The 21180-nt window shown below is 42.8% G+C and overlaps 1 protein-coding gene across 1 annotated transcript in view; it reads right to left on the reverse strand.

The window, feature by feature from the left end:
• LOC146811799 (uncharacterized) overlaps positions 1-21180 on the reverse strand; it is a 78584-nt gene that overhangs the window by 44619 nt on the left and 12785 nt on the right. The gene's annotated exons all lie outside the window — the stretch shown is intronic.

The following is a 21180-nucleotide window of genomic DNA, read 5'->3' on the forward strand; positions in this document are numbered from 1 at the left end:
AGAGCTTGTGAAGACCATTCTCTGAGTCACGAAGGGGCATCACAGATCTTCAAAAAACACGAGGAAGCTTTTCTTTAGGAAATGTTACAGCATTTAATGAATTTCGCGACCTGTTTTGTACCTCACCTCTTGGTTGTATCTGTCTATTTATATGGTGAGCATTTGTATTTACAATTGTCATGCCTTTGCTCAAACCTGTATGTCGAACATTGTGCTCCATGTGAGCTGTGACATGGATATTGGGAAGCACTTAGCTACACGAATCGATGGATACACATATACATCGTTACACATAATCGAGTTTCCATAGATTCAGACAAAATAGCCTTTCATCTTCCACCCACCCTGTGGTCTTAGCGATTGGCCGGGACTATTTGGAGAGTCTTTCTCGGAGGCAGGAGTCGTGAAGAGAGGACAATTGTAATAAAGCTAGCTGAAACTGAACCCGAAGGGTGGTAGGTTCTACAACACATTGTTAAGAGTTTAATAGTAAGACGCTGTCATTTGCCTAGGGCAAGTTAGTCACCGGCCTGATCTGTATTGTACAGTCTGGGGCAGATTTATGTTGCACTTGCGCCACTTTTGCGCCGCCGTTGCGTCACTTTTGTGACGCAGCAGCGGCGCAAATCCTGCGCCATGGTGCGGGGTATTTACAACGTGACGCATCTGGGAGATGCGTCACGTTGTAAAGCCCTGCGCCACATGTAGGCGTTCCAGGGCAGGTGGGGGCGTTCCGGCGCAGGAACGCCTTCTAAAAGTGGCTGAGTGAAATCTACAAGATTTCACTCAGTCACTTTTAGGCCCATGCTGCGTCAAAACCCTGCGCCTGCTTGAAGCAGGCGTAAGGATTGACGCAGCATTGTAAAGATAAGGCCCCCCAGAGCATTGCTGGAGCTGCGTCGCGCTTGCGACGCAACTCCAGCAATGCGACACTTTTACGGCACAGATGCGTCACGCATCTGTGCCTTTTTTGCCCCATGGTGCGCCGCATTATAAATGCGGTGCATCCATGGTGGCGCAGCTGTGGCGCATAATAACTGGCGCATCCATGTTGATCTGCAGGGATGCGCCAGTTATTATAAATCTGCCCCTCTATATTTTGCACTCGTGCAAAATTATTTGTAGAAGTGAACCTGCAGGGGGCAGGTGTCTAGGTTGGAGTTGTGTTTTCTGGGTTCAAAATAAGTGCCGAAAAGAGCAAAAACGTTTAACAACAATTCCAAGTAAGACAGATTCATTTTAACAGATTTATTTTAAATGAAAGACCACCTCAACTGTACAGTTTAAACAAACAACAAACGAATCCGAGCTGGCAGAAAACAATGCGCTCTCCCAAGTTAAAGAGCTCCCAGCTGCCATTAAATATAAGAAAACAAAAAAAATGTGCTAAAGAAACACACATTATCCATTTCAGCAGCGCTTGTGAATCTGTGATCTTCATTCACATCGACTACAAAATTATCCTGTTGAAGTGTTAGCCCACTGTATTATGGGTATGTTTTCTAGCCAATTGTCTCATCATTTAATATAAATGAGTGGGTGTGAGGCACAATGTGCGGAAAGTACACGAATGAGAGTTTTTTTGTGGCAATAACAATAGGACTGATCACGTGTCTACTGAAACGTACAGAATGACAAGTCTTAAAACCAACGGAGATATGCACATGAAAGACAAATCATGTTCAACAAGCACTGGCGAAGGCAACAGGTCTCACCTTTTGGAACTACAGGCATTGCTAATGCTGTTTGCTGATGTTCAGCAGCATTAGCCAAAAGAAAGTTCTAGGTGTGTGTATGCAAGATGACGTGTGAGCACACGCGTCACCTTACATGCATGCGCTTACAAAATGACACAGTCAGAATTGTAAAAAAAAAAGTAATGTTTGACTAGTGCGAAAGGGATTTCTGTGCGCTCCAAAAAAGATAAAATAAAAAAAGAACTCTTTGAAGCAACGGAGGAGCATGTGGGGCGGTGTGTGGGTGAAGCAAAGGGGAGTGAGTAGGCAGGGAGCAAGGCAGCAACCGTAGCTCTTGAAGCTGGAGCAGTGGAAGACCCAAACAATTACAAGAAAAAGCAAGGAAGGGTGGGGAAAACACTGGACAGGCTTGGTGGAGGGCTGAAAGAGTAACAAGTAGCACGCGGGTGGATATTTGGGGGAGAGAAGTAGCACACGAGAAAACAGCACACAAGATGCAGAAGCAGCACATGAAACAAGCATTTGTAATGCAATAGCTCTCTTTCACGCAAGTTTGAGCTATTGGCACTGTAAATGACAATGACTTTTATTTATGTTTTGGGTTTTAACACATAAAAAAAAGGCATTGTCATTTACAATACTAATAGCCTAAACGCTCGCAAATGCGAGACCTATTGCATTGCAATAAAGGGCCTTCTCGAGCACTTGTTAGATTGTAAATATCAGAAGAAGAGACTGGCCTGCAACATCTTCAAAGTAGTGATAAATAGTGCAGTGAAGAATATGTGTAAGTTAAATTACACAGACACAAAGTGTGAAGTGAGAGTTACATATGATCAGGGCTATAAACACTAACAAAGCGCTCCAACATATTTTGCTCTGTGATTACACTGTCGCAGCTCAGGAGGAAGAGCGGGAGGGGAGGTCTAATTCCTGCCCTCTCCATGATTTGAGTGTGCAGTGTGGCATTGCATAATGTCATTGCTATCTTTGGCCTAATAAAAAACACTCCAGCTGTAGTAGGGCAGTGGCTTCACCTCCTGGTGCTGGGCGGGCTGTGCTTTATGGCAGGCATGGTGGGAGGGAGGGAGGGATGGTCTCGGCTGCAGCTCTGGCCTCGTACACTGCCCCTGCTATTACTAGTGAGTGAGAGGCGCTGAGGTGGTGGTATTGGTATTGGTGGTGGTGGTATTGGTGGTGGTAGTGGTGATATTGGTGGTGCTGGTATTGGTGGTGGTATTGGTGGTGGTGGTGGTATTGGTGGTGGTACTGGTATTGGTGGTGTCAGTATTGGTCTTGGTGGTAGTGGTATTGGTATTGGTGGTGGTGGTACTGGTATTGGTATTAGTGGTGGTGGTATTGGTGGTGGTGGTATTGGTGGTGGTATTGGTATTGGCAGAGGTATTGGTATTGGTGGAGGTATTGGTGGTGGTGGTATTGTCGGTGGTGGCAATGTTGGAGGTGGTGATATTGGTGGTGGTGGTGGTATTGGTAGTGGGGGTATCGGTAATGGTGGTGGTGGTATTGATGGTGGTGGTATTGATGGTGGTGGTACTGGTGGTGGTATTGGTGGTACGGGCGGTGGCGGTGTTGTTGTTAATAAAACAGGCTTTTGGAAATAACCCCTCAGGTGGCTTTAGTGCAGATGACATGTAACACAAATGTACTGTCGTCAGCTTCAGCCCATTTACACAGGATTATGTGCTACCTGGAATTCACATTACTTAATTTGCTAATCATTTCTAAATCCATTTTACTTGGGGGGTTGAAACAGACACTAGATAATGCTGGGTTAAAGTGATTGAAAGTAGCACCCGTGTCATTAGGGTGGCCGAGCTGCTTAAAGAAAACACAAGCGGTTTCAGCTGAAGCAGCGCATGTCCGGCTTGCAGTAAGAGAAACTCAATAAAGTAAATAGTGCTTACAGACTAAATAACAGGTCCAGTGTAACAACTGGAGTAAAAGGGCCAGTAGCCATGGGGGAGTACAAATGAAGACAAGGCTGTATTAAGGAGGGACTAACAAGCCTATTAACGAATCCTAAGGCAGCATTTACGAAAGACAATGACACAAGCCAATGAAAAATATGGAAGGAGAGTGGCCGCGGCTTCTCTCCCATACTCTACTACAGAATTCTCACAGAGCGAGCAGCGCATACGCGCTGCCGCTAGGCGCGACCTAAAAAACACATGCAGTCTCATAGAGTGCTAAAAAAAAGTAGATCCCTAAAGGTGAACAGTGCAAGGATACGCGTCATCCAGTCAATATTACTGCAAAGAGGCTGTGCCCCAGGGGAGGGATAAACAGAAGAAAGTGAGAAACAAACACAGGATGGGTATGGAAAGTCATTGAATAAAAACATGTAAATAAGCGTAACAACAAAGGCAGCCAATGGTAAGCAATGGGTTGGCCAAAAGCCCACTGTAGATTTTTGTTTTGTACTCAATAGACTTTCTCCTACTAGACAGCTAAAAGCAGACTGGTAGGCGGAACCTAAACTGGTATTCATTTTCTGGGCAGAACTTGGAAGGAATACTGGTTGGAAGGGAAGAAGAGAAAAGCAGGGCAGACACAACAGTTTGCAGCAGGGAAAAAGGTGAAACTGAGGTTTTTGTAGTTAAGATGTATATGCTTTCAGAAATGAGCAGCTAAAAGAGAAAGAAACATAGGACAATGTTATTCTGAGGAGACTGATTAAACTGAGACATTTATCTCTGATTTATGTGTGTTTATTTGGATGAAACTAAGACACTGAGGTCTGATAGAAGACAAGAGGCGTTCAGAAAAGAAACGTTGGTAGTATGCAATCCAAAATAACTCCATTGAGTAGTGGAAGCTAGGGACAGGATTCCCCAGCCCCGAAAAGAAGAATGTCAGATAGGTAAGAGTTCAGGTCAAGAATGAACAGAGACCAACAATATCCTAGAAGAATCTGTTGGCCCTATTTTTCAGGGAATTTGCCCTTAAAAGCAAATAAGCTACCTGCTTTACATTGTGCTGAGCATAAGAAATAACATGGGGTTGGAGCAAATACAACATTCTAAAAGTATGACCTCGGTCATGAATATAGGTAAACACTATGGGGGCATATATACAAGGGTATTGCGCCACCGGAGGGTCACATTTTTGCGGTGCTCCGGAGGTGCTATGCTCTGCTCCATATTTACAAGTCGGCGCTAAGCCACTTTGCATGGCTTAATGTCGCCTTGGAAATATGGTCCACCTCGACGCAGTTTTCTGTGGCAAGGAGGCGTGGATAGGTGTTGCTGTGGGTGTTCCCATGCAACATCCATTGCTTTTTGACACTGCTCCAGGTTTACAAGGATCAGTAAATCTAAAGCAGTGCTAAAAACGTATGCCTCCCCAGGGGAAGTGGCACAACGAGGAGAAATACTTTTTATTTCTGCACCATTTCATTGTAAATATGCCCTGTAGTGTCTCAAAAGGGTTTAGTGTGTTTACTGATAGAACCTTTTTACTTAGAAAATATTGATCCATTTAAATTGGTATCTTTAATTCTTACGTTTTAAGGCGAGAGAGAGGAGAGCCTCCATCTCAACCTTGTTTTTGCCCTTCTTTTTCTTCTTCATATTGCAACCTCCCTTTTGCACAACTATGTAGCTCTACCAATATCTAATTGCCAACTAGTGCAGATTTGTGATCCCCCCACACAGGTTCTCCAATACCCGCTATGGCATTATGGTATGAAACACATAATTTAGACCAATTTATGTTGCTTTCCAAGCAATCTAATATTGACTAATTTCAACATTGATCAATGCTTTACAGGTCAATGTGAAGCTTTCACGGTTACACTCAACTGCTCTTCAGAAGAAAACAGAGATTTGCAGGAAGGAACAATTATGCGCTTATGCCAGAAATGTTGTAAGGTACAGAAGAAATGGACCTTTTTGCAATGAGCAGCGAACTGATCCTGGGTCTACGGGCAGTAGAAGCCTCGTCTCACTCTGCTGTCAAATCTTGAGAAGAGATGCAAATATTTAAACTGAGGAGATGGAATGGATGCGCCTTGGTCTCAACATAGATTTATGATTGAATTTCATTGTTTTTCCAGTGAAAACTAACTAGGGATGGGGTCCTGCATCAGATAGAGACATATCAGCGTAGCTAGAGGAACGACTAACCTGAGCCTGAGGCAGTTGCTATGGTAATGACAAGGACTTGATGCTGTACCTAGTTACGGAGGTGGACATTGGTCCAGAGGGCACTGATTTGTCTGTCAGCACTGGCTTTAATGCTGGTAAATGTAACAACTTGCTGGCCATATTTTGAGAATTTCCGGTTGTAACCATTTTAGGGATTTTCAGGTGTAAGAATTACAGTGAAGGTAATGATTTAGTCTTGTGGTTCCAAACAATTGTAATTTTACTCTAAAGAGATCCTGGGCACCAACTCTTCCATGGGGGTTAATCTCATTCATGTAACCATGACGATCCTTTAAAATTTCTTAACATCCCCTTTCCGGTCTTATCACCAGTCAAGAAACCATTCACTGGGCAAAGGAAGGTTAAAAAGAGCCATTGTTATACTACTAAATTGTGATCTCATTTTCTGACTTTATCTTTATGTAAAAATATACCTAACTAGTAAATAGAGGTGAGCATAATTCTTCCATGGTAAGTAAAACGCTGGAATTTCACCCGTTTATGTTCTTTTCATGGAGCAGAATTGGAGCTGATCCACTGTTCCATGGGTGGAACAAAAGGCTCAGTTTCTTTTTGAAGCACTGTGAGAGGCTGGGCAATGTATTTACATTAAAGGGTGTGCACCTTCAATATTGACCTAAGAATATTGATGGGACACAATGTTGAGGACAACATATAAAAAACAAATATTTTGACAAGTAAGTCTAGATTTTCTATCTATATTTACCTCCACATATATGTACCCACGCAGTACGTATATCTTCATTGTACATACATGTGGAGTTGGCAATGGTAAATCTGGTCTTCCCTATATGCACTAACCTTCCGATATTTTGTCCCTTTATGTTCTGTCCTAGATATTCTCCTATCACAATATTCTGGGCATTTCAATCTCGTAACGCAAGCTGCATTAAGATAAATACATTGCCTGGACCCCTGATAGTGCACTTCAAAGCAACTTCACCAAAAGGGAAGTATGTATACAATTTCTGCCTGCAGGGTACTCATAGTAGGCAGGCATCACACACAAGCTCTGCAGCTGGGGACGTTTATTTTGAGATGACTGTCAGAGGCCAGCCATTGGAAACAACTTAATGTAATTACCATTACATTATAATAGCCTGCCACCGACAGTGCAGGACAGCACAAGAGTTCCTTGTGCCTAGCCCTGAATGAGGAATTCTTGTTTTGCAGGGTATTTCACCTGCATTCCTCCCTTTTTGCAATCTGGGGCAGGTAGAGGTGGAACCGGTGGAATTGCCCTCAGTTTCGCACCCGAGTCTTACCAAATATGACACAATAAGGTATTTTTACCATCTCTATTTATAAACACTAAACCCCAAATCATGAAATTGGTGCTTTATAAGATGCTAAATAGAAAAGGTAAGAAAATCTTAAGTCACAAAAAATCTTAACTCTGCACATGAGAACCTACATGAACATAGCATGAAGGTAATAACCCCATGACAGTGGTCCTCTTGGGTACAAGGGACAGCTTACAAGAAGGTCCTAAGAGATCTGAGGTAGTCCTCATGGAAGTAAGGGACTGCTTAAAGTTAATTCTTAGGACGACTAAGATAGTTCTTCCCATAGCGGTGACCACACAACAGAAGTGGTCATAGACCCAATACAAGCATTACGAAGAGCATCCACTGAGTATCTGGGAGGTTAATGATGAACATTACCTAAGGTTGTTCTGGCTCAGCAATAAGGTTCAGTTCTATCAGGGGATATATGCATGGCAAACTCCAACTTGGAGAAATTAACTTCAGATTGAAGTCTTATGAGTGCACTGAGTGTGTAAACAGACTTATTTGTGAATCCCATTTGAACCGCACTTGGAAACACTTTTATAGTCCTCTAAATGTTAGAAAAGCTTCAGTATTAAACCCAGTGTCACTCAGCATGAGAGAAACCTCACTGGGAAGGAACCCTATCAGTGCTCTAAATACCAGAAAAGCTTCAATTGTAAATTCATTCTGGCTCTGCATGAAAAGAACCACACTGGGCAGAAAATTATTGAAGCTTTGAATGTCAGACAAGCATCAGCAGGAAAGCTAGCCTCACTTAACATGAGAGAAACCGCATGGGGGAAAGCTTTTCAGTGCTATGCCACGGAGAAACATCAGTTTTAAGGTCAGTCTTGTGGAACACTAGAGAACAGAAAATTGGAGAAATAAACAATTCTCTATGTGCCAGAAAATCTGTAGTCAGAAATTCAGTTTCAGTTGACTTGCAAAAACCTATATGAGGGAAAACTGCTCTGAATGCCAGAAAACTTACATCATAAAATAAATCTCACTCCGCAAGAGTGGTCACCCTGAAGAAACACCTTATCGATGTTCTGAATGCCAGAAACATTTCAACCTCAGAAGAAATCTCACTTAAAAACACACTGGGTAGAAACCCTACTTGTAATCTGACGGTCCGAATATTTTTTGTTGTAATCTGTCCTCACTTGCGATATAATAACACACACTGGGCAAAAATTATATCACTGCTTTGAATGCCAGTCATACATTTTTTGACTCTGCATAAGAGGACCCACACTGGGTGGAAAACTTCCAGGTACACTGAATGCCTGTAAAGCTTCAGTCACAAAGCTAGTCTCCCTGCATGTTGTACAGTCTTGTCCCACTCAGTGGCATAGCAAGGGTTGTGAAGGGGCAAACCACCCTGGGCATCACGAGTTTTGGTGGCGGTGGCCTCCCCGCTTACCTGCGGCTGTAGCGGGAATATGCCAGCACCCCCCACACTTTTATATGCAGGCTGCCGCTGCCGGCCAAGCGTCTAGCTACGCCACTGGTCCCACCGCCATGAGTGCCCAACTGGAAATATCTGGTATTTCAGCTTTTGACTTTGTCTCCAGTCTCACGCTAATCTAATGTGTGTGAAGGTCTAGGCCCATCTCTTCACATGAGTGAGGTCCAGCTTGCCCTCATTTGATTGACAGTGGACTAAAGTTCCTTTGAAAGGTTTAGCATGTATAATGGTGGCAGCATACCTTGTTTTATGAATCAATAGTTGTGGTTATGAACAGATCTTTTCATCTGTGTAACTGGAGTGAAGGCCTACTGGCAAACCCTTGTAAAGTTCTGCTTCTATGCACTAACCAAGATCCTTGTGCTAGCATCCCAAGTGTCTGTTATGCGTGTGGACTATGTCATGCATACAGTGTGTTTACAGTGAAGGCAGAGTAATGAAGGCCTGCAGATTCCATTTTGGATGCTGTTAGCCTATTCATGTGCACATTATGGAAGTGAAGTTGCTTTCCCATTCATTGGAAGCGCATTGCTGACATTCCTGACACTGAAGTGGGAAAAGAGGAGACAGAGCTCCTTTAGAAATTTGATTAGTTCCTTTTGCTGAGAGGGACATTATTAGTCTTCCTGTTGCAATGCCATTTGGTAGAGGTTGGGGTGAAGGGTGGGGCTGTAATTTCTGTTCTTCTGGATGAGATGAGACCTTTAGGTGAGGTCAGTCTTTTGTCTCTTTTATGAACATTGTCTCTGTGGTTGCTGATAAGCTAACTATAGAAAACTAACACTTCTTTGTGCTTGTGTTGTAGGTACTCTGTGCTGAAGACTACCTTCATACTCTGCTCGGAGCGCGGGTTCTGGAAAACTCTGCCAACCGCTGTGTGGTGGAGTTTTTTATAATAAGTGACTCGCCAACATCAAGTTAGCAAGTGCATACCAGAAAATAAAGTGCTAGACCTCCTCCCTGCAAGATTTCTCAAAACAGGCAGTCGCAGAAGGTCGCTACCACTCAGGTTGAGAAAATTGTCACTCGTGTTGAGAAAGCTGCTGCTTGAGTAGAAAATCTACTCAAGCGGTAGAAAGAAGCAGCGCCCTCTGGCGCACCGCATGGTGCCATTTGTGCTGATTTTGCAGCGTAAGACAAGCTCTTGGTGCTAAAACTCAGCGAAAGCAGCATTATGTACCAAATTCTGCCACTCGCAAACTCCATGGAATCTTCCTGAGTTTTTAGGTAATTATGTGGAATTCTGTTGAATGAAACTCTGCAAGTTTTGCCCACCCCTAGCTGTGAGAAGCATCACTGTGTACAAAGGCTATATCTGGAGAATATCCTAGAGAAGAAAGACCAAAAGAGAATCAACCCAAAACACTCCTGAAAGTGCAGACTTTCCAATAGACAAATATGGACAAAATCCGGGTTACACAGTCAATTGGCATAACTCAGTGATATATAGCCCAGGTATCTTACCCACATGGCCCACACTCCCCGGAGATCTCCAAATTACACACAATGGGTTTACCTACCTGGGAATCTACCTTACCACAGACAAAGAACTCTGCTACCAAAAAAACATTAAACATATACTCACGAACTTCAAGGGAGACGTGCAGCGATGGAAATCGCTACAACTTACCATACTCGGCTGGACCTCCATGTTCAAAATGATGACTTTACCTCGATTTCTATATGCCCTACAAAACACATATTCCCCCTATCACGAAAAATCTTCTGAGAGATAGAGGCTGAACTACGCTCACTTCTATGGCTGGGGAAACAACTTAGGATTGAGCTCCATATCCTACAGCGCAATCAATATAATGGAGGGATATCACTACCTGATATAGAAGCTTAATATTGGGCGGAACATCTAACCCCAATCAATGATTGGATACATGCACCAGATGCACACCCCACCTACATATTAGAGAGGGAAACCATTAGCGGACCTACCGTCTTCTACTATCTATATGGAGGCAGAGGTAAGGGGAAACTCCTCCCGGCTACCCAAGCTACAATAGAGTCATGGGTAAGAGCAGCAAAGGCAATGGGATGGGAACATAAACTTACTAAAGAGACACCCCTATGGCTTTGTACCTGGCTAAAAGAAATGCAGAAACTAAGGGGATTTGGGGAGTGGGGTGACATGGGTATTTCCATGATAGGAGACATCCTAGACAAAGGTAAACTCAAAAGCTTCAATGCCCTCAAAGCTGAATTTGCACTACAACCATCCCAGTTCCTCAAATAGGCACAGATCAGACATGCATAGCAAGCAGAAAGCATAGATGACTCCTCACTGCCAGATTATGCACCACTGGAGGGGATACTGTTCCAGGAGCATATGACGACCAAGGCCGTATCACTCACCTACAAGACCCTAAACAATAATGCACCAGACAGACTGGGCAAGCTGAGGTCTACCTGGGGAGGAAATTCGGCCACACTGGAGAACATAGAGTGGGAAGCAGCCTTGATGCACCCTAGGGAGGTGGCGATCAAATTATGCCTTCGCCTCATTCAATACAAAATACTACACAGGGCCTACTACGACTGAGCTAGACTATATAAGATAGGGCAAGTAAATGAACCCAAATGCCAGAGGTGTGGACACAGGGAAGGCAACTTTCATCATATAATTTGGGAGTCCGCCAAGATACAGGCCTCCTGTAGAAAGATAATACAGGAACTGAGCAAAATACTAGAGGTCACTATACCCTAGATCTCAAATTTATATTACTGGGAATCCTGAACAATGTTGATCTGGGTAGACCACAATTAATCTTTACCACACTGGCACTGGTAGTAGTGAAGAGAAATGTAGCGAAAAAATGGGGAGCCATAAACACACCAACGCTCTGAGAATGGAGAGCAGGGATGGATATGTAGATGGCGCCGAAAGGATCACCTACACGGCGAGGGGCTGCCCGAAGAAATTCCACAAGGTGTGGAGCAGATGGAGGAAATATTATGGCTTTGATGTAATAGCAGGGGACGCTTAAATGGACCCCAGAGGGACAGTCCTTCCAGACTCAATGTCAGGCTGATGGTATCTCGGTACTAAAGGGAAAGTGAAGCTGAATGGAAATGTTACATAAATCTTTGGTTGTGCGTGGTTATGCAACAAAGGGGATTGCAAAGGCTATCAAGACTGTTTTATATGCTGATTATTGACATAAGGTACTGAGTGACTGTAACTGAATTTTGTTCTGGTTTCACTGTTTTTGAAAGTAATAAAAACATTTTTTTTTAAAGAAAGTGCAGACTTTCAAAAAGAGAATTCCACATTCCTGGTCTGCTTTAAATGTATATAAGTGGGAGTGACTCAGCGACCTATTGCTCCAGTTACAAGTTCTCTTCAACCAGGGGTGTGCCACAGAGTGCTCAGAAGACTACTGCACAGCCTGAGCTGGTGCCTGCCTGATGACCAGCTTTGCAGAGATCAGGAGACATCACTTGGGGTCTGGTCTTGCTAGAAGACGAGGGGCCTCTGGTCTAAGGAGCTTTGAAGCCGGCCTACTGTTGAGAGAGGGAAGGAGTCTGCCAACCCTGCAGAGATGTGACTGACCTGAAGCGGCAGAGCAGTTTAATCCCAGTGCTGTGTGGGTGTGCTGGATGAACGAAGATTGAGAAGAGCGATCTGCATGCCATGAGATTTGTGAGCAGTAGTGTTTGTGACAATGGTTCCATAAGGGAAACAAAGTCAGCCGTTATTGCCGCTGTCATTGGGAAGTTTATGCCTGAGATGGAATGCGTTGCTCAGAAGTTTGTGCCAAAGGCAGACTGTGCCGCAAAACCAAGAATTGTGAGCTCTGGACAGACTGCACCACCCCCATAATGGACCAAAGTCATGCAGCCTGTGTGGTGCGGCAAAGCAGGATTCCATATACTTAATATGTATCGGTCCCATTTTTTAATCAAATCGGATTTTATTGTTAAAAAAACTTTTAATATTAGGGGCATTTGTACTTGTAGATCCGTTATAGTAAAGTGTCTTGATCCAACAGACCCTCAGCTTAACTGTAAAACAATTAAATTCTTGCTTTTATACGAGAAATGAATTAGATCAGATCACCTGTCTGACTAAGACTATGGTATTAAGAGCACTGCAGCACTTTCTGCGAAATATTGTAACACCTGCTCTTGGCCCATTTTATTCTTACACCGATCCATCATTGTCCTCAAGCAATACCTTTCGGCTGACAGAATTCCTTCGTGTTAACTATTTATATTATTTTATCTCGTACAGTTTTATTGGTATACTGTTATGGTTTTAACGAACTTAAAGAATAAAGAATAAATCTGAATTTGCACCACCACCAAAAAGTTGTGCCTAGGTGGAAATTGCCGCTACCTTCCAAGATTGTGCTTGAGGTGTGCTGTGTTGCTGCAACCAAAACTGTTGGAGCTGCCCTGAAGCAAGTGTGACTTTGATCTTGAGGGCCTGCCTACTGCACCTCACTGTTGACCTGGAAGAGGGTTCATCAGTACCAGAATCAATGTTTACCTGTGAGGAAATCGTACAGCAGCTCTTGCTGTCATTTGGCTGCTGCCCCCCCCCAATATTGCGGGTCGAGTGTCCAGCTATTGTGTCTTCTTCCAAAAGCAGGAGTGAAGTGTAATATGGCCTGTTGGTCTCCACTAAATACCAGAAAATGGACTCTGAGACATGCACTGTGTTGAAACTGTATAATAGCAAATATTTGCTTTGGAACTGAGTGTTTGAAGTGAACTCTAGGGTAATCTGCAACTAAGCCCTGACACATACACAAGCAACACTCAAACACCGTGGGCAGTCTACCTAGTTGCACCAAAGGGGGGAAATAGAGAGAGGAAAGTTGGAGCAGAAAACAAGTTGCAGTAACCGAAGCACCAGTACAATAACTGTGACTGTTTTATGTGCTGTTAAGTATTACATCTAAAGTGTGTAGATTAAAGTACCTTTCCTTTACCAAAGTGAAGCACTGGGTTTGACATTCTGTTATTGTGCTGCTGGTGATTGCTGAGTTTTGAGTTTGCACACCCCCCACAACCTCCCTGAGAAACCAGTGACTGCTCGCCTTCCCTACCAGTGAATGTCAAGTGCGGAAGGGGTTGTACTTGGCCCTTTGTCAGAGCCCATGAAGCCACCATTGCTGCTGGTCTCACTGTTCCATAGTCCGTCCATGGTCTTGCTACTTTATAGCTTCTCTACCAGAGGGACACCACCATGCAGTTTGAAATGCTGCCTGTGCCTTCAAGGTTTTGGTGGCAGTCGGGTGGGCCTTAGTACTCCTTTGGATGACTCCTGGTGGTGGCTGTGCCTTGGTATGGGGCTGCTTGGAGGGGGACTACATATGTCAGGATTAAAATGTGCTGGCTATGTTGAGTGCGGACACACGGATTGACACGTGTTCAATTTAAAGAGAAAGTAGCACAAGTGGTGCCTTTTCCCGTACTCAGCAGTAATGCAGTTCATGGTCCTTTGAAGCAGCTCTTGGAAACTCGCTCTTGGTGAGACTACGGAGAGCAAAGAGTTTCGCCCAAAATCATAAAACAATTCAGTCAAGTCAGTTCTTTGTTTATTTCTAAGGTAGAATGTTCCTCAAGAGGTTTTTCTTTGTAATTGTATTGATATAGAGCTTACTATCCATAACGAGGCGTCGAAGCTCTTTTCACAAGTAGTGCGCTACTCCTGAACCCAAAAAGGATTAGTGGTGGGCTAGTATAGGAAAATATATGTTAATTTGAGGGGTGGACATGTGAGTCTGTTAGTTGGATTGAATAGGATAATGGAGGGATAGAAGAGTCTGGAAGGTGTTATTTGGGAGATCATAGAAGTAAGACCCCTGACGAGGCGTCGATGTGCTTTTCCGCAAGTAGCACACTGTCCGGAACCCAAAGAAAATTAGTATAGGAAATATGTGTTAATTTGAGCGGTGGACATGTGAGTATGTTAGTTGGATTGAATAGGATAATGGAGGGATAGAAGAGTCTGGAAGTTGTTATTTGGGAGATCATAGAAGTAAGACCCCTGACGAGGCGTCGATGTGCTTTTCCGCAAGTAGCACACTGTCCGGAACCCGAAGAAAATTAGTATAGGAAATATGTGTTAATTTGAGCGGTGGACATGTGAGTATGTTAGTTGAATTGAATAGAACTTAATCCAGTAAACTTTGCGGATAGTATATTAGCCTCAAGAATCCTTTTTAAGGAAGAAGAAGTCCTGGAGGCCATTGAGTCAATGGCAAAAGGTAAAGCTCCAGGACCGGATGGAGGCCCCGCGGACCTTTATAGGGCAGATCCAAGGTTTTGGGCAAAACTTTTAACTTGTGTTTTTAATGCTGCATCTGAGGCCGGTGCTCCTAAGTCCTGGGGCAAAGCTGTTATTGTCCCACTATTTAAAAAAGGTTCAAGAGAAGATCCGGCTTGTTATCGGCCTATTTCTCTCTTGGATTCTGCCATGAAAGTAATGGGTAAAGTTGTCCTTGCCCGTTTAACAATTTGGTTGGAGGATAAATCCATAATCTCTGACCTACAATACGGGTTTAGACAAGGAAAGGGTACTGTAGGTCAATGCCTTAATTTACATCTCATTATTGGGAAATACGCGGTCGCTAAGCAGGGGGACCTTCATTTAGCTTTTATGGATTTGTCCACTGCTTTCGATCTTGTAAATCGGCAAAAATTATGGGCTTTACTAGCTGTTTTGGTGCTTGACCCAGTATTGATTTAATTTTTGGCTGTTATCCACGAGGACACTACCGCAGTCGTCCGCTATAGTGAAGACGGGAGTCTGTCAGATGCTTGGCAATTAAGGCGCGGGGTAAGACAGGGGTGCATTCTTGCCCCCCTGCTTTTCTCGCTTTACATTAATAACTTGGGTGCGGTTTTAACCTCGGTTAGTAAAGATATCCCCAAAGCCGGCTCAAAAATGATCCCTGCGTTACTGTATGCCGATGACACTGTCATGTTGGCAAGAACCGCGAGAGGTTTACAAGCTCTTTTAAATGGTTTTTATGATTTTATGGTCTCTTTAGACTTATTAATAAATTTCAAAAAATCACATTCCATGTCAATAGGTACTGGGAGGGCGAAAAGGGTTAAATTTTTCTGTAATGGGCAGGAGCTAATAAAAGTGCAGACCTTCCCATATTTGGGGATCGTATTTGACGATAGAAGATCTTGGGTCATGCAACGTGCTCAGAAAAAGAATACCCTTGCTAGAGCAACAGGAGTGCTGTTGGGCTTTGCAAAACGTTTGGGGTGTAAACTGCTTCCCGCTCTTATGAAGATTTATAGAGCTAAGTGTATTCCCATGGCCCTATATGGTAGCGAGGTTTGGGGTTATAAGGCCTCGCCTGACATCCAAATAGTAGAAAATACTTTCTTTCGGAAATTGTTGTCTCTTCCCCCTTCTGCTCCAATTTTTAACATACACGAGGATTTGGGGGTGGGATATCTTACTGATCAAATTTCCGTGGCTCCACTATTAGGTTGGTTTAGAGTTTGGGCACAGCAGCCTCCGAATCTAAACCAACAAATTATTCAAGACTGTTTGTCCCTCGATGAAGCTATGTCTATCCCATGGATTCGTTACATTAAAAACAACCTGGAGTCACTTGGCTGTCTCGAATTGTTTGACAGTCTATGTGCGCTCAGCAAGGTGAAAATAAAGGCCTTTAAGACCCAATTTTTGAACAGAGCGATGCTGCTGAGGGAAGGAGATGAATTGGGGAAGCCGGCAGTTAGGAAGTTTGTCATGCTAAGTTTAGGTTGTGAGATCCAGCCATACTTAACCTATATAAACAAATCATTCCATCTGTTTTTGTTAATAAGGTTTAAACATGGTATGCTTCCTTGGCTATTGGCCTACCCCAAAGGTTTTTTCAAAGAGGGTACTTTGGGGCCTTGCCCTTGTGACAACATTTCTGAACAAAATACGTTGCACATGGTATTTTTTTGTAAATGTTACTCTTCACAGCGTAAAAAACGTATTCTTCCGATTTTTAAGAATCGTCATTTTGAACAAGTGAGGCCTGCTTTGGCCTATTTACAAATGCTGGAGTCTCCTCTGGTTTGTTTTGGGGTTGCTAGCTTCATCGTCGGGCCATTAGGTGTAGAAATAGGGTTTAGCCCACTCATTTTTTTTTTTTTTGGTATTGTTTTTAATAACTGTTGAAGATGGAATGCTGAAGTAGAAATGATTTTATAGATTTGTAATATGGTTGAATTAATTGAAAGACATACTTTTATTGTATTTAGTGCCAACATGTATAGTATTTATTTTTGTGTGAATTTTTTGTAATTGCATTTACCCGTACCATGAAATTTTGTCTTGTGCTTTGATGGTTTTAAAATTTTAACTGAATAAAGCAAACTTTTGACTTTTTGACTTGAATAGAATAATGAAGGCATAGAAGAGGGAAGAGTCTTGTAAGTATTGCTTGAGAGATCCTAGTAGTAAGATGAGGCTGAGGATGAGTAAAAGTAAAGATGGAGGAAGGAAGAGTCTCTACAAAGGAATTAGGGAAATCATGGTAGTAAAATGAGGTTAGTGATACATGTGGGAGTGGGGTAAGAGGATATATTGAGAGGGGTAGAGGGTGAGACAGAGTAGTGCTTTGGAGAGTGTCAAAGGTGTTTTTTTTGCGTTGCCAAAATGTGTTGCCATGTATCAGCATCACAGAAAATTTTGCTCCTGGTTGTATTGATTTGGTTCAGTTACTCTGCATTGTTGTCCTTGTTGTGATGCCCTTTTTCATTTGTTGCTCTGTCATGTTGCTTCCACTTATGTCACATGGTTGGATACCCCCTAAGAGTGTATGGCTCACAAACTTCTCTGCTAACTTGTGGATTTTGCACAGTGCAATTTTAATTTATAAGCATTACTACAAAGGAATGAGACACTGCTGGTTACACACACACTTTTGCATTGCAGTCCCAGCAGGCATGTAGGCATGTAAGCACACTCACACTCTATACATTGACTTTGCTTTCATGAAAGATTCTACTCAAGTACCTAAAAATGTCAGTCCCTGCAAGTACACACAGAAAGACACCTATGCATGGCCACTGCCTCACTCCCACACACAACAAAGCCCATGCATGTAGCAACACACAAACACACAATATATTACAGTCCCTTACACACAAACACATACACCTGCTTTACATGGCACATGCTACACTTACATTTGAGTGCTATATAAATACAATATACAATACAATACATACACAGCGATGTGCAGCAGGCCCCCAAACAGACATACCTATAAATTACAGTCATTACATACTCACACATACATTCAGCTTTACATTGCAGCACTTACATTAGCATACACACATCTATATATTGGAATCCATTCTTGCACATAAGTAGCCGCATATATATACAGCATTCAAACAAAAAGCAAGACCTCTGAAAGGGAGTGGTTGTCTCAACACACATGTTATAGATAGCAGTCATTTTTATCTCACACAGAATACTTGGCAGAACTGTGTGACTTTCATATATGCACACATTTATACAAGGGATTTCCGGCACATACCTAAACAAAGCAGTCAGGCCCTCGTATACATACACACCTAAGTGGTGATCTCTACACACATACACATAAGATTAGTACAAGCTTGACATGGCACCTCCTACAGACGTACACAAACGCAGCAGTCCAAGCACACATGTACACCTGATCACGACAACCTTTGCAATCAAATCACACACCGACCCTCAATACGGCAGTGCCTGTTCAGTCTCTCTCTAACATGCACATATGCTTATGTGCATATCGTGCACACACAAGAGCATGTATATGACTCCCTCTACAATCACACAACAGTCCATATACAAACATAGGTAACATATGTATGAATGCTTTTACGCACACCTATATGTCAGGTCACACACATACACACCTATACATGACAGCTTTACCCACTACCCCTGCACTCAACAGTCTATGAACACACTCACACAACTACCCCTATACATGACATTCCATTCCCAAACAAACTCCTATACATGACAGCCCCTAAACACACACACCATGCAATTGGCAGACAATGCTCACATGTACCTATGTATGACAGTCCAATGCAACCAATCTAAACATGGCAAACGAGCAAACAGACATTCACACGTCACCCATATTTGAAAGTGTGAGTGAAGGGGGTAGACACAGCGGTACTCACGATGGGCGTGGTGCACCTGGAGCCCCTGTTCTCCCCACTGCAGCCTACTGATTGCCTCCACAGTCTCCAGCTCTCCCCTCTGCAGGTCTCCCTTCCTTGCTGGTGCGTTCAGCTCTCACAATGGTTGAATTGTGTATCTCTTTCACTATTCTCATAATGCTGGTTACTATGCTCTGCTTTATTCTACTCATAATTGCAGCACATGTATTTTACACAACAATCCAATTGCTTCAATTAAAGTGTAAAATGCCAATTTGTGTATTTCGTATATCTCCCTTTGGGCATGCCTGAATTAACAATGAAAGGGTAGATCTAAGTCTACAATTTCTTTTGGGGAATCAGGGTTGTCATGTTCTGAGGTTGCAGATACTATCTGGTTACTTGTAAGGTTTAGAGGTCCAAATTTCACAGTGTGAGCTAGCCAGGGACTAGGTCAACATAGTCTGATGGTATTAGTGGACCCAGTCCCTCACAGCTTGTACACTTATGCTACCCAAATGTACGGTCTTACTGAATTAATAGGAACTGTACAACACATCCACCGCATGTTACTAACTGTGGCACAAGGTGCCTCCGCCGCCCTGCCTCAGAGGCAAACTTCTTTAACATGGTGTGGTCCTGCTCCAGTAAAGGATGCTTATGAGTGACAATAGTGGAGATACTGTTGGACACAGTGGATCGCCCAATGACCATTGACCCTTTAATGTGCCTCCTAGGGATTTCCACATGGGTGGCATGGTCATGACTAGCTGAGGCTCCACAGTGATGGGCAGTTTCTGCCCAAAGGAAGAATAGACCATATGTCTGGACGCCCTTACTCTTTTGTCTTTGGTTTGCTAGTTGGCCAAAAAAAGTATTACAAGGACTGTCTCTCTTGATTGTACTCTTTATATTAAAACTAGTCTTTAGGATAAAGTAATGTAACAATCCCTAAATGCAGTTGTGTATTTTAAATGTGCACTGTCACCCATTCAAGAATTATTCTTCATGTTATATAAAACTGCAAATAAACAAATTAACTGTATAAAAGAATAATAATGATTCAACAACAGTTAAAGTTTGATGCATTTCTACCTTAGTTCTTTTTAGTAGGCTTTCATGTTTGTGACACAAGTAACTACTACACAAATTGTAACAGGAAACAACTAAAGGGGGATTATCGCATCACCACTCCATCCTGAAATGTCAGAAGCTCTCAAACATGCACTAGATTGCCCTTAATGGACACATTAGTACAGGATCTTCACATCCTAGACTGAGGTGGGAGTCTGCACATCATAGGGTTTGGTCAGAGTCATGTTGTTTTCACATTCAAGGGGAAATAAGATCTAGGCTTGTAGCATCCTACTTTGCCACTACCCAAGTATCCTCAAAGAATACCATTTTCAACACTTCGTCCACCTTCTTTATATGTCTCATTAATCTCCTTAATTTGTAGCCCTTGCTAGGCCTATGTTCATGTACCACAGTGACTATCTTCAGAGGATCTTTTCAGATCAAATGAAAGAGTTGGCTGGTGATCTGATTGAAACTTTTGCACATTTGCAAATAAAACATTTGATGCTTAATATAAATTGCAAATCCAGAAGAATACATATTTCAATGCATCATAAGGAAAAGCTACGCCTTAGGTGGCTATGGCTGGGAAGGCCCTCAAAAATTGCAATCAAAGCATTTTTCTGCAACGCCAATGTAAAACACCATATTAAGAAGAAATGTAATGTCCCAATAGTATTACAAATCTGAACACAAACAAAGTTTCTATGGACTTTTCAATACATTGCGTTTTTGGGGTAGCTCCTGCCCTGATTTAGAGTTAGTTTAGGTGTGTGATTACTTCGACACAAACATGACGGATATCCCGTCCACCCTAGTACTATTCCATGATATCCTATAGATAAGTAACCCATCCGGCAAACTCTAAACCAGGCCTTCAGTCTATTTTCTAAGAATTTATCAAATTTCAGTTCTGAGTTGTGCCAGTGTTATTCATGCCACTTACCCTGTTATTTGAATAACTGTTTCAGTCTTTAGATCAGGCCTTGCACATAGCTAGCAGTTAAATGTATAAAACATTTCCAATAAGATAGCACCCAACTGGACCAATTGGATTTTATCTGATGCTGGCAATTCCGTTGATCTCTAATTAAAAGGGAGTTTTGTCATTGATGCACTTCATGTACAACTGGCAGGAGATTTTGGGGAATAAGGGCTTTGGATGATTGGGCTAGAAAAAGTTGAGTTTTTGCCTTGGAAAGAAGCCAATTTGCCAGCCGGTTGCCAACGTTTATTCACTTTGGAGGGGATATCAAAGGTTCCATGTGAACAGTTTTCTGACCACTTGAGTCTAGGCTGTACCTAGTAAGTATAAATATCTCTAGTTATGC

This window comes from Triturus cristatus, chromosome 7, assembly GCF_964204655.1.
Source record: "Triturus cristatus chromosome 7, aTriCri1.1, whole genome shotgun sequence".
Lineage (NCBI taxonomy): Eukaryota > Metazoa > Chordata > Amphibia > Caudata > Salamandridae > Triturus > Triturus cristatus.